The sequence below is a fragment of the Eptatretus burgeri genome, chromosome 8 (genome assembly GCF_056783735.1).
Source record: "Eptatretus burgeri isolate ZD-2024b chromosome 8, Ebu_testis_v1, whole genome shotgun sequence".
NCBI lineage: Eukaryota > Metazoa > Chordata > Myxini > Myxiniformes > Myxinidae > Eptatretus > Eptatretus burgeri.
This window is the reverse complement of record NC_140968.1, coordinates 43,813,086-43,827,504: the sequence shown is the minus strand read 5'-3', so window position 1 is coordinate 43,827,504 and position 14,419 is coordinate 43,813,086. Positions and strand designations below refer to the sequence as shown.

The 14,419-nt window shown below is 39.1% G+C and overlaps 1 long non-coding RNA gene across 1 annotated transcript in view; it reads left to right on the top strand.

The window, feature by feature from the left end:
* The first annotated feature begins 1,402 nt into the window (after nucleotides 1-1,402).
* Nucleotides 1,403-14,419, top strand: part of LOC147021625 (uncharacterized) — a 13,927-nt gene continuing 910 nt past the window's right edge. Inside the window, exons 1-2 of the long non-coding RNA XR_015061379.1 lie at nucleotides 1,403-1,760; nucleotides 1,867-1,940. This is a non-coding gene — a long non-coding RNA (uncharacterized LOC147021625). The remainder of the gene's footprint in view (nucleotides 1,761-1,866; nucleotides 1,941-14,419) is intronic.

Genomic DNA, 14,419 nt, shown 5'->3' with positions numbered 1-14,419 from the left:
ACAACAACAACAACAAAACATTGATTTTGTTGACTGCTTCTGCCGCTTTTCACCCTTTGTAAGACCAGTCCTTGGCAGAAACTCAATTACTGCAGCTCTCTTGTATGGTTATCAGTCCATCTTTGCCTAATCACACTAAGGAACTGTCCTTTAAAGTGTTACAGGAAAACATCCTTTGTTGTACCAAATCCAACTCTCCAAATGCTCCCAGTGTACCATCCATCCATTGGGACCATACTCTGTGCAGAGCATTGGTGCTGCCTAAGCAGTCTCCTGGGCTACTAGGCACAATCCTGGACAGGTCACCACTCCATCGCAGGATACCAGCAAGTTGGTACTCATTTTTGCCAACCTCAAAAGGATGACAGGTAGAATCAACCCCACCTGATATTAATTCAACAGCCAAGCAGGATTTGAGCTCATGATCCTGGGGTCCCAAACCCACCACCCTAATCATTAAGCCAACACCAGGCATATCCCAGTGTGCAAAGATTGTGTTATCTGTTTAATAGAAGTTTTTTTTGTACACATGAATGATTGAGGCTCTGGAAGAGGTATAGCAGAATGGAAGGAAACAAAGTGGAAAAAGGGAAACACCAACAGCAGAGAAGAAGTGAGAGTGAGATCAAGGGTAGGGGGAGAAGGACGCATGGGGTTGAAGAAGCTGCACATAAGCTGAAACACAACAAGAGGCAGGAGGAGTTGGGATAAAGCAGAAAAGGAACAAACCAACCAACAACTAACAAACAAAAACAGGTGAGGGTGAAGGGGGAAAAACCAGAGTTGGTGTCAAAGCCACCCAATGCTTGCCTGTTTATACATTTATCGTTTTTAAAAGACGTCTAATAATTAATATTTTTTATAATTCTCTAACAATTTTTTTTGGGGGGGGGGTTGGAAATCACTTAAAACATGTAGAAATGCAAAAAAAAAATTCTTTTTCTCTAACATTTTTTTTTGGGGGGTGGGGGGGTTGGAAATCACTTAAAACATGTAGAAATGCAAAAAAAATTTTTTTTTCTCTAACAATTTTTTTTTGGGGGGGGGACCAAGTCCAAAATCTAATGGCATGATCCTTGGACCATACCTAACCCCCCTCACCAAGTTTCGTCGAAATCCTAATCACTTAAAACATGTAGAAATGCAAAAAAAAAAAAAAAATCGAAATCTTGTTGAAAAAAAAGTTTCAAAATTTTTTTTTCTCTAACAATTTTTTTTTTGGGGGGGGGGGTTGGAAATCACTTAAAACATGTAGAAATGCAAAAAAAAGTTTTCTCTAACAATTTTTTTTGGGGGGGGGACCAAGTCCAAAATCTAATGACATGATCCTCGGACCATAACTAACCCCTCCACCAAGTTTCGTCGAAATCCGTCGAGGAGTTTTTCCGTAATACAAAAAATTTGACATTTTCACGCTGAGGCCCACGCTGGGGGTATCGCTATAGCTCTCTGTTCTTCGAACAGGCGAGCTAAAAATCACAACCTGGAAAAAGGGAGTGCTTGGAAATGGGGTCACTGGGTAGAAGAGATCATGAATTGCTTTTACACCATGGTGTTCTCCCTACATGGTTTACTGATGCTGTTGAGTTTGAGTATTAAGCTTTCATAACCATGTCTCAGAATTAAAGGGATTTGCAAGCTCCTTTGACTTGTTCTCGAGGAGAAGTTGGTGGCCTGTCACTCATCTGCCACCTCCAATCAGGATTTGTTGCACGTGTTCTCTTCGGTGTCCATCTTTAAACAGCTTCTCTCGATCAAAGGTGCATTCATTAAAACCCCCAATGTCTTCCTCCATAAATTATCCTGTCTTCCTGTCCATCTTCACTCGTTCAATATACGTACTCTCTTCTCTCTTCCTTTCCACAGCATTACTACTTCTTCCTTTTGTGTACAACTTTGTAACTCTACCCAGATTCTGCTCTTCCCTCCAGAATTCCAAGGTAATGAACCATGAACATCTCATCTCCACATATGTCCAAATCTTATTTTCAAGGTTAATATATTTTCTTGCACATGTATGACCCACATTGCTCAGATGATCTTCATCATTGTTATAGCTCTACTATTCTCCTTAATCCATGCACATCAAAAATTGTCATCTTACTCGTCCAAAAAATAATATTGATTGACAAATAATTTAATCTTTACTGTGATTTATCCTTCCAAAAGACAATATGCATCAATGCTGTTTTATATGTTTATCTTTCATTATTCTGATACCAATTTTTACATCCATATTCTAAGTATTTTTCTGAGATAACCCTGTGTGATATAGCTGTACAATTTGAGGAGTTTTTCAGCAGAATAGACAGTGATATGACCAGTGATATGCCTGGGATTAAAGAAGAGGAACGTTATGACAGTAATAAGAGATGGAGGGGTCTTTCATTCAGTCATATGCATGGAAAGGTCATCCGAGGACAGGGTTTCTTAACCTTTTTAGTATTGTTTCCCCCTTTAAAATTGCCGAATAATGATATTCCCCCCACCACCACATTATCAACACTAAATTGATTTAAAAACTAAAATTTATTTAAAAAAATTATTCCAATAAATATTTTCATAAAAATATTGATACACAATTTATTGCATAACATTAACAGTCTTATATTATTTTAACATTCGTATTCCTAAAATCTGTTGTGTTGACTGTCGTAGTATGATATTTTCTTTTATAGTGTTGCCAAATAAGTACATTAACTTTCAGTGAATTTTTGTTCCGCTAATTTTTCATCACTTGGGAAGTGTATTCGGACGATGTATTCAATGCAATAAATAGTTTGTAAATTGTTCAACCTAAAAAATAATTTTCCTCCTGAAATCCGAAAATTTCCCCTCAGGTTAAGAATTACTGTCCTGGAAGGATAGTAGCAGCAAAAAGAGTAATAATAATAATAACTAGAACTGCCACTTTATAACTGCTGGCAGTGATGACCGGGTACCCAGTCCGTCCGCCTTTGATACAACATGGGACTTAAATCAGAGTCGCAATTTTCGCATTGAAAGGATAAGTGGTGCCAGAGAAAACATAATTTAATGGTGATACAAACACAGGCCTGCTTCGAAACGGCGCGGAACAGACGAGTTACGAACCGGGCAGCACAAAGCGTTCAATTTCGTTATTACTGGCTTCCAGATTCAAATAATTAAATAATTCTGGTTCCCAAACCGCGTGACCGATCAGGTTGAAATTTTAAACTTTTGTTTCGCATGTTGCCTGAATTATAAATGTGAAGTTTCGCATGTATAGATGCAGTGGTTCCAGAGTAAACATTAATTAATATTTATCCTTCAATCCAAGATGGCAGCCAAACCATGTGACTTGTGATGTCACAATTTGCACCACGTCTGCAAACACGATGGTGGATGATAACTTCAAATTTTTGCTTCTCCACGTTAAGCACTTCCAGAGAAAACATTATTTAATATTTTTCTTAAAACCAACATGGCTGCCAAACCCTGGGCCCGATCCCGTTGAAATTTCAAATCCTCATTCCGCATGACTGTTCCACCATAAAGGTGATGTTTCACATTTATTGATGCAGTAGTTCCAGAGTAAACATTAATTAATATTTTCCTTCAATCCACTATGGCTGCCAAACGTTGCGTCGTACCTCAAAAGGGGGTGAGAACTTTTTATTCGTCATGGAGAGGCGGTCATAATGGTGGAGTTTCGCCTGGATCTGTTCAGTCGATTCAGAGAAAAAGACGTTTTAAGATATTATTTTTCAATCCAAGATGGCTGACGAACCATGTGACCTATGACATCACAAATTTATATTCTGCTTCCAACTGGGTATTGGAACACGTTTGTGAAGTTTCGTGTCAATCGGTAAAGGTGCGTTTTTCTATCCAAGATGGCCGCCAAACCATGTGACGTGTGACATCATAATTTTTACCACGCTTGCACATACGATGCTAGATGATAATTGCAAACTTTCGATTCGTTAGGTTAAGCGGTTCCAGAGAAAACATTATTTAATATTTTTCTTAAATCCAAGATGGCGGCCAAACAATGTGACGTATCAATTCGAAATTAACAAACTTATATCGCCTACATGTCCCGAATATAGTTCTGAAATCTGCCCTTCATCCGACAAGCGCTTCTGGAGAAGAAGATGTTTGAAGGTTTTAGAGTTTTTTCAAGATGGCCACCAAACCTTGTGACCGATCAAGAAGAAATTAACAAACTTGAGAAAGGACATCATGGGGAATATACGTGTGAAGTTTCGTCTTCATCTGTCTTGCCCTTCTGGAGAAGAAGATTTTTAAAATTTATTCATTTTCAATCCAAGATGGCTGCCGAACCTTGTGATCTATGATATCATAAATTTAAATTCTGCTTTCCATCGTCGACCCAAACAAGTGTGTGAAATTTCGTGTAAATCGGATCAAGTCTATTTTTCTATCCAAGATGGCCGCCAAACCATGTGACTTCTGATGTAAAATTTTTTTACCATGTATGCAGACTTGAGCGAGGAAGGCACTTGCAAATTTTCGCTTCGATGGCTTATGAAATACCAGAGAAAACATTATTTAATATTTTTCTTAAATCCAACATGGCGGCCAAACCATGTGACCTATCACTTCGAAATTAACAAACTTGCATCGCATACATGTTCCGAATATAGTTCTGAAATCTCGACTTCATTGGACCAGCGCTTCTGGAGAAGAAGATGTTTGAAGGTTTTAGGGTTTTTTCAAGATGGCCGCCAAACCATGTGATCGATCAAGAAGAAATTAACAAACTTGAGAAAGGATCTCATGGGGAATATATGTGTGAAGTTTCGTCTTAATCTGTCTTGCCCTTCTGGAGAAGAAGATTTTTAAAATTTATTCATTTTCAATCCAAGATGGCTGCCGAACCTTGTGACCGAGGATATCATAAATTTAAATTCTGCTTTCCAGCATCGACCCGAACAAGTGTGTGAAGTTTCGTCTAAATCGGATAAGGTCTATTTTTCTATCCAAGATGGCCGCCAAACCATGTGACTTCTGAGGTAAATTTTTTTTCCATGTATGCAGACTTGAGGGAGGAAGGCACTTGCAAATTTTTGCTTCGATGGCTTATGAAATTCCAGAGAAAACATTATTTAATATTTTTCTTAAATCCAACATGGCGGCCAAACCATGTGAGCTATCACTTCGAAATTAACAAACTTGCATTGCATACATGTCACGAATATAGTTCTGAAATCTCGACTTCATTGGACCAGCGCTTCTGGAGAAGAAGATGTTTGAAGGTTTTAGGGTTTTTTCAAGATGGCCGCCAAACCATGTGACATATCAACAACAAATTAACAAACTTGAAAGAGGACCTCAGGGGGAATGTACCTGTAAAGTTTCGCCTTAATCTGCCTAGCCCTTCTGGAGAAGAAGATTTAAAAAAAAAAACACTAAAAAACAAGATGGCGGCCGAATTACGTCATCGATGACGTCAAAAAAAACATTTTTGACGATGAATTTTGGTGTAGATGACGCTCAGAATTTTTCAGATTTTTCCTATATGGCGTTCTACTTGACGAATTTTCACCGGTATATCGCTTCACCTATGACGTCACGAAAAATCACACGTGTTCCCCATAGGGAGCTTAGTAAAATGTATCAAACGAAAAATTTTTCCATTGCACGGTTTCCGAGATACAGATGTCCAAAGTTTATCGCTTTTTTCAAGATGGCGACCGTACCACGTGACCAATGACGTCATAATTATAACGTCATTGTGCTATCAAAAAAGATACATACTACGGTGAAAATTTCCTGTCGATCGGACTTAGTGTTCCAGAGAAAATGATTTTTAAAGCGAAAAAGGGTGCAAAATGCCGGCGGAAAAATAATAATAATAACTAGAACTGCCACTTTATAACTGCTGGCAGTGATGACCGGGTACCCAGTCCGTCCGCCTTTGATACAACATGGGACTTTCTGCAGATGACAGTCACAAAGTTTCGCATTGAAAGGATAAGCGGTGCCAGAGAAAACATTATTTAATAGTGATACAAACACAGGCCTGCTTCGAGAGGGCGCGGAACAGACGAGTTATGAACCGGGCAGCACAAAGCATTCAATTTCGTTATTACTGGCTTCCAGATTCAAATAATTAAATAATTCTGGCTCCCAAACAGCGTGACCGATCAGGTTGAAATTTTAAACTTTTGTTTGGCATGTCACCTGAATTATAAATGTGAAGTTTCGCATATATAGAAGCAGCGGTTCCAGAGTAAACATTAATTAATATTTATCCTTCAATCCAAGATGGCGGCCAAACCATGTGACTTGTGATGTCATAATTTGCAACACGTTTGCAAACACGATGGTGGATGATAACTGCAAATTTTCGCTTCTCCAGGTTAAGCAGTTCCAGAGAAAACATTATTTAATATTTTTCTTAAAACCAACATGGCTGCCAAACCCTGGGCCCGATCCCGTTGAAATTTCAAATCCTCATTCCGCATGAGCGTTCCACCATAAACTTGATGTTTCACATTTATTGATGCACTAGTTCACGAGTAAACATTAATTAATATTTTTCCTTCAATCCAATATGGCTGCCAAACGTTGCGTCATACCTCAAAAGGGGGTGAGAACTTTTTATTCGTCATGGAGAGGCGGTCATAGTGGTCGAGTTTCGCCTGGATCTGTTCAGCCGTTTCAGAGAAAAAGACGTTTGAAGATATTGTTTTTCAATCCAAGATGGCTGACGAACCATGTGACCTATGACATCAGAAATTTATATTCTGCTTCCAACTTGGTATTGGAACACGTTTGTAAAGTTTCGTGTTAATCGGTAAAGGTGCGTTTTTCTATCCAAGATGGCCGCCAAACCATGTGACGTGTGATGTCATAATTTTTACCATGCGTGCATACACGATGGTAGATGATAATTACAAATTTTCGATTCGATTGGTTCAGCAGTTCCAGAGAAAACATTATTTAATATTTTTCTTAAATCCAAGATGGCGGCCAAACCGTCTAACGTATCAATTCGAAATTAACAAACTTATATCGCCTACGTGTCCCGAATATAGTTCTGAAATCTCCCCTTCATCTGACCAGCGCTTCTGGAGAAGAAGATGTTTGAAGGTTTTAGGGTTTTTTCAAGATGGCCGCCGAACCATGTGACCGATCAAGAACAAATTAACAAACTTGAGAAAGGACCTCATGGGGAATATATGTGTGAAGTTTCGTCTTCATCTGTCTTGCCCTTCTGGAGAAGAAGATTTTTAAAATTTATTCATTTTCAATCCAAGATGGCTGCCGAACCTTGTGACCTATGATATCATAAATTTAAATTCTGCTTTCCATCGACGACCCGAACAAGTGTGTAAAGTTTCGTGTAAATCGGATAAAGTCTATTTTTCTATCCAAGATGGCCGCCAAACCATGTGACTTCTGAGGTAAAAATTTTTTACCATGTATGCACACTTGAGGGAGGAAGGCACTTGCAAATTTTCGCTTAAATGGCTTATGAAATTCCAGAGAAAACATTATTTAATATTTTTCTTAAATCCAACATGGCGGCCAAACCATGTGACCTATCACTTCGAAATTAACAAACTTGCATCGCATACATGTCACGAATATAGTTCTAAAATCTCGCCTTCATTGGACCAGCGCTTCTGGAGAAGAAGATGTTTGAAGGTTTTAGGGTTTTTTCAAGATGGCCGCCAAACCATGTGACGTATCAACAACAAATTAACAAACTTGAAAGAGGACCTCAGGGGGAATGTGCGTGTAAAGTTTCGCCTCAATCTGCATAGCCGTTCTGGAGAAGAAGATTTTTTTAAAAAAACACTAAAAAACAAGATGGCGGCCGAATTACGTCATCGATGACGTCAAGAAAAACATTTTCGTCAGTGATTTTTGGCGTAGATGATGCTCAGAATTTTTCAGATTTTTCCCATGTGGCGTTCTACTTGACGAATTTTCACCGGTATATCGCTTCACCTATGACGTCATGAAAAATCACACGTGTTCCCCATAGGGAGCTTAGTAAAACGTATCGAGCGAAAAATTTTTCCATTGCACGGTTTCTGAGATACAGAGGTCCAAAGTTTATCGTTTTTTTCAAGATGGCGCCCGTACCACGTGACCAATGACGTCATAATTATAACGTGATTGTGCTATCAAAAAAGATACATACTGTGGTGAAAATTTTGTCTCGATCGGACTTAGTGTCCCAGAGAAAATGGTTTTTAAAGCGAAAAAGGGTGCAAAATGCCGGCGGAAAAAGAAAAATAATAATAATAATAAACATAAGAAAAACAATAGGGTACCCTGTACTGACAGGGTACCCTAACTAGAACTGCCACTTTATAACTGCTGGCAGTGATGACCGGGTACCCAGAAGTGTCCGCCTTTGAGACAACTGATACAACATGAGACTTAAATCATAGTCGCAAAGTTTCGCATTTATCGGATAAGCGGTGCCAGAGAAAACATTATTTAATGGTGATACAAACACAGGCCTGCTTCGAAACGGCGCGGAACAGACGAGTTACGAACCGGGCAGCACAAAGCGTTCAATTTCCTTATTACTGGCGACCAGATTCAAATAATTAAATAATTCTGGCTGCCAAACCACACGGCCGATCAGGTTGAAATTTTAAACTTTTGTTTCACATGTAGCCTAAATTATAAATATGAAGTTTCGCATATATAGAAGTAGTGGTTCCAGAGTAAACATGAATTAATATTTATCCTTCAATCTAAGATGGCGGCCAAACCATGTGACTTGTGACCTCATAATTTTTACCATGTATGCAGATATCATGGAGGATGACAGCCGCAAATTTTCGCTTCGATAGGTTAAGCAGTTCCAGAGAAAACATTATTTAATATTTTTCTTAAATTCAACATGGCTGCCAAACCATGTGACCTATCAATTAGAAATTAACAAACTTGTATTCCCTACTCATGTGCAATAGGGGTGTGAAGTTTCCCCTTGATCAGATCAGGTGTTCTGGAGAAGAAGATGTTTGAAGGTTTTAAGGTAAATTCAAGATGGCCGCCAAACCATGTGACCAATCAAGAACAAATTAACAAACTTGAGAAAGGACCTCATGGGGAATATATGTGTGAAGTTTCGGCTTAATCTGTCTTGCCTTTCTGGAGAAGAAGATTTTTAAAATTTATTCATTTTCAATCCAAGATGGCTGACGAACCATGTGACCTCTGACATCAGAAATTTACATTCTGCTTCCAACTGGGTATTGGAACACGTTTGTAAAGTTTCGTGTTGATCGGTAAAGGTGCGTTTTTCTATCCAAGATGGCCGCCAAACCATGTGACGTGTGATGTCATAATTTTTACCATGCGTGCATACATGATGGTAGATGATAATTACAAATTTTCGATTCGTTTGGTTCAGCGGTTCCAGAGAAAACATTATTTAATATTTTTCTTAAATCCAAGATGGCGGCCAAACCGTCTAACGTATCAATTCGAAATTAACAAATTTATATCGCCTACGTGTCCCGAATATAGTTCTGAAATCTCCCTTCATCCGACCAGCGCTTCTGGAGAAGAAGATGTTTGAAGGTTTTAGGGTTTTTTCAAGATGGCCGCCGAACCATGTGACCGATCAAGAACAAATTAACAAACTTGAGAAAGGACCTCATGGGGAATATATGTGTGAAGTTTCGTCTTCATCTGTCTTGCCCTTCTGGAGAAGAAGATTTTTAAAATTTATTCATTTTCAATCCAAGATGGCTGCCGAACCTTGTGACCTATGATATTATAAATTTAAATTCTGCTTTCCATCGTCGACCCGAACAAGTGTGTGAAGTTTCGTGTAAATCGGATAAAGTCTATTTTTCTATCCAAGATGGCCGCCAAACCATGTGACTTCTGAGGTAAAATTTTTTACCATGTATGCAGACTTGAGGGAGGAAGGCACTTGCAAATTTTCGCTTCGATGGCTTATGAAATACCAGAGAAAACATTATTTAATATTTTTCTTAAATCCAACATGGCGGCCAAACCATGTGACCTATCACTTTGAAATTAACAAACTTGCATCGCATACATCTCACGAATATAGTTCTGAAATCTCGCCTTCATTGGACCAGCGCTTCTGGAGAAGAAGATGTTTGAAGGTTTTCAGGTTTTTTCAAGATGGCCGCCAAACCATGTGACGTATCAACAACAAATTAACAAACTTGAAAGAGGACCTCAGGGGGAATGTGCCTGTAAAGTTTCGCCTCAATCTGCACAGCCGTTCTGGAGAAGAAGATTTAAAAAAAAAAAACACTAAAAAACAAGATGGCGGCCTAATTACGTCATCGATGACGTCAAGAAAAACATTTTCGTCAGTGATTTTTGGCGTAGATGATGCTCAGAATTTTTCAGATTTTTCCTATATGGCGTTCTACTTGACGAATTTTCACCGGTATATCGCTTCACCTATGACGTCACGAAAAATCACACGTGTTCCCCATAGGGAGCTTAGTAAAATGTATCAAACGAAAAATTTTTCCATTGCAGGGTTTCTGAGATACAGAGGTCCAAAGTTTATCGTTTTTTTCAAGATGGCGCCCGCACCACATGACCAATGACGTCATAATTATAACGTGATTGTGCTATCAAAAAAGATACATACTGTGGTGAAAATTTTGTGTCGATCGGACTTAGTATCCCAGAGAAAATGATTTTTAAAGCGAAAAAGGGTGCAAAATGCCGGCGGAAAAAGAAAAATAATAATAACTAGAACTGCCACTTTATAACTGCTGGCAGTGATGACCGGGTACCCAGTCCGTCCGCCTTTGATACAACATGGGACTTTCTGCAGATGACAGTCGCAAAGTTTGGCATTGAAAGGATAAGCGGTGCCAGAGAAAACATTATTTAATAGTGATACAAACACAGGCCTGCTTCGAGACGGCACGGAACAGATGAGTTACGAACCGGGCAGCACAAAGCATTCAATTTCGTTATTACTGGCTTCCAGATTCAAATAATTAAATAATTCTGGCTCCCAAACCGCGTGACCGATCAGGTTGAAATTTTAAACTTTTATTTCGCATGTCACCTGAATTATAAATCTGAAGTTTCGCATATATAGAGGCAGCGGTTCCAGAGTAAACATTAATTAATATTTATCCTTCAATCCAAGATGGCGGCCAAACCATGTGACTTGTGATGTCATAATTTGCACCACGTGTGCAAACACGATGGTGGATGATAACTGCAAATTTTCGCTTCTCCAGGTTAAGCAGTTCCAGAGAAAACATTATTTAATATTTTTCTTAAAACCAACATGGCTGCCAAACCCTGGGCCCGATCGCGTTGAAATTTCAAACCCTCATTCCGCATGAGCGTTCCACCATAAACTTGATGTTTCACATTTATTGATGCAGTAGTTCCAGAGTAAACATTAATTAATATTTTTCCTTCAATCCAATATGGCTGCCAAACGTTGCATCGTACCTCAAAAGGGGGTGGGAACTTTTTATTCGTCATGGAGAGGCGGTCATAGTGGTGGAGTTTCGCCTGGATCTGTTCAGCCGTTTCAGAGAAAAAGACGTTTGAAGATATTGTTTTTCAATCCAAGATGGCTGACGAACCATGTGACCTATGACATCAGAAATGTATATTCTGCTTCCAACTGGGTATTGGAACACGTACGTGAAGTTTCGTGTTAATCGGTAAAGGTGCGTTTTTCAATCCAAGATGGCCGCCAAACCATGTGACGTGTGACATCATAATTTTTACCAAGCGTGCATACTGCCTGCTAGATGATAATTACAAATTTTCGATTCGTTTGGTTAAGCGGTTCCAGAGAAAACATTATTTAATATTTTTCTGAAATCCAAGATGGCGGCCAAACCATGTGACTTATCAATTCGAAATTAACAAACTTATATCGCCTTCCTGTCCCGAATATAGTTCTGAAATCTCCCCTTCATTGGGCCAACGCTTCTGGAGAAGAAGATGTTTGAAGGTTTTCGGGTTTTTTCAAGATGGCCGCCAAACCATGTGACCGATCAAAAACAAATTAACAAACTTGAGAAAGGACCTCATGGGGAATATATCTGTGAAGTTTCGTCTTCATCTGTCTTGCCCTTCTGGAGAAGAAGATTTTTAAAATTTATTCATTTTCAATCCAAGATGGCTGCCGAACCTTGTGACCGAGGATATCATGAATTTAAATTCTGCTTTCCATCGTCGACCCGAACAAGTGTGTGAAGTTTTGTGTAAATCGGATAAAGTCTATTTTTCTATCCAAGATGGCCGCCAAACCATGTGACTTCTGAGGTAAAAATTTTTACCATGTATGCAGACTTGAGCGAGGAAGGCACTTGCAAATTTTCGCTTCGATGGCTTATGAAATACCAGAGAAAACTTTATTTAATATTTTTCTTAAATCCAACATGGCGGCCAAACCATGTGACCTATCACTTTGAAATTAACAAACTTGCATCGCATACATGTCACGAATATAGTTCTGAAATCTCGCCTTCATTGGACCAGCGCTTCTGGAGAAGAAGATGTTTGAAGGTTTTAGGGTTTTTTCAAGATGGCCGCCAAACCATGTGACGTATCAACAACAAATTAACAAACTTGAAAGAGGACCTCAGCGGGAATGTGCGTGTAAAGTTTCGCCTTAATCTGCATAGCCGTTCTGGAGAAGAAGATTTAAAAAAAAAACACTAAAAAACAAGATGGCGGCCGAATTACGTCATCGATGACGTCAAAAAACATTTTCGTCAGTGATTTTTGGCGTAGATGATGCTCAGAATTTTTCAGATTTTTCCCATATGGCGTTCTACTTGACGAATTTTCACCGGTATATCGCTTCACCTATGACGTCACGAAAAATCACACGTGTTCCCCATAGGGAGCTTAGTAAAATGTATCAAACGAAAATTTTTTCCATTGCACGGTTTCCGAGATACAGATGTCCAAAGTTTATCGCTTTTTTCAAGATGGCGACCGTACCACGTGACCAATGACGTCATAATTATAACGTGATTGTGCTATCAAAAAAGATACATACTATGGTGAAAATTTCCTGTCGATCGGACTTAGTGTTCCAGAGAAAATGATTTTTCAAGCGAAAAAGGGTGCAAAATGCCGGCGGAAGAATAATAATAATAATGCGTAATAATAAACAGAAGAAAAACAATAGGGTACCCTGTACTCACAGGGTACCCTAATAAACATAAGAAAAACAATAGGGTACCCTGTACTGACAGGGTACCCTAATAAACATAAGAAAAACAATAGGGTACCCTGTACTGACAGGGTACCCTAATAATAATGCGTAATAATAAACAGAAGAAAAACAATAGGGTACCCTGTACTCACAGGGTACCCTAATAATAATAATAGTTGGAAATATACTCTCTACAGAGAGTGTTGGTGCTGCCCAAGCAGTTTCCTGGGCTGTTGGGCACAATCCTGGACGGGTTGCCACTCCATCGCAGGATACTCAAATGGCTCAATTATCCCAGCAAGCTGGTACTCAATTTGCTGACCTCGGAAGGATGACAGGCTGAGTCAACCCCACTGGTGTGTATTAATTCAGCGGCCAACAGGGCTTGAACTCAGGGCCCTTGGATCCCAAGCTGCTACCCTAACGACTGAGCCAACACCAGGCTTAGCAAAAAGAGTGGATATGTTTAAATTGGAATTAGATAGGTGCTGTACATTGAAGCATTGGATATAGCTGGATATCGCCAGGATCGTATACATCTGTAGTGATTGTGATGTCTGTGGGAGGGTTAATCGGAGGGTATTCACATTTTTTGTGAATTCCTCACCCCACAACTGCCTTCATGCTGTGACCCCTCACCAAAAATTAAATAAAAATTAAAAAAACAACAAAAAAGTTCGGTCATAGTTTAAGAAAAAAATACTTTTCGTTTAAATATTGTTTCCCTCTTCCAATTGAGATTGGGTCTGTGCCTCAGATGGATTTGCTTGGTCTGGTGTTGGAGTAGTACAGGCATGATGGGTTGAATGGCCTCTTGTTTCAAAGTTCCTTGTTATTCTTTGTTAAATGACACGGTTTGCAAGCTATGAACATAATAGCATACAGGCAGGCATATCAAAGCTATGCCAAAACCTCATCTGCTCATCTTGGGTGGAAATGAACAATGAAGTTTCAGAATTTGTATTCACTGTGGAAACAATGGATGTAAATTTGCCCTTTTTATGAAGTTGCTGAGTCTATTGTCTGGGTTTTCGTGGCCAAGGCAATGGTTCCATCTCCAATCTCTAAAATGCTGAAAGCCCTGCAGCTCTGAAGTCTCAACAATATATCCTGAGATGAGAGCATGTTAAAGGGAGGTGGTGGATTTCTAGCCAATTTATTATACGGGATCTGTTTGCAGCCTGGAGCAATAGCGTAGAGCAAAGGTAATGTTAAATGTAAAAACTCCATGAATCACTTTTTAATACAGATATCAAGGCTTGT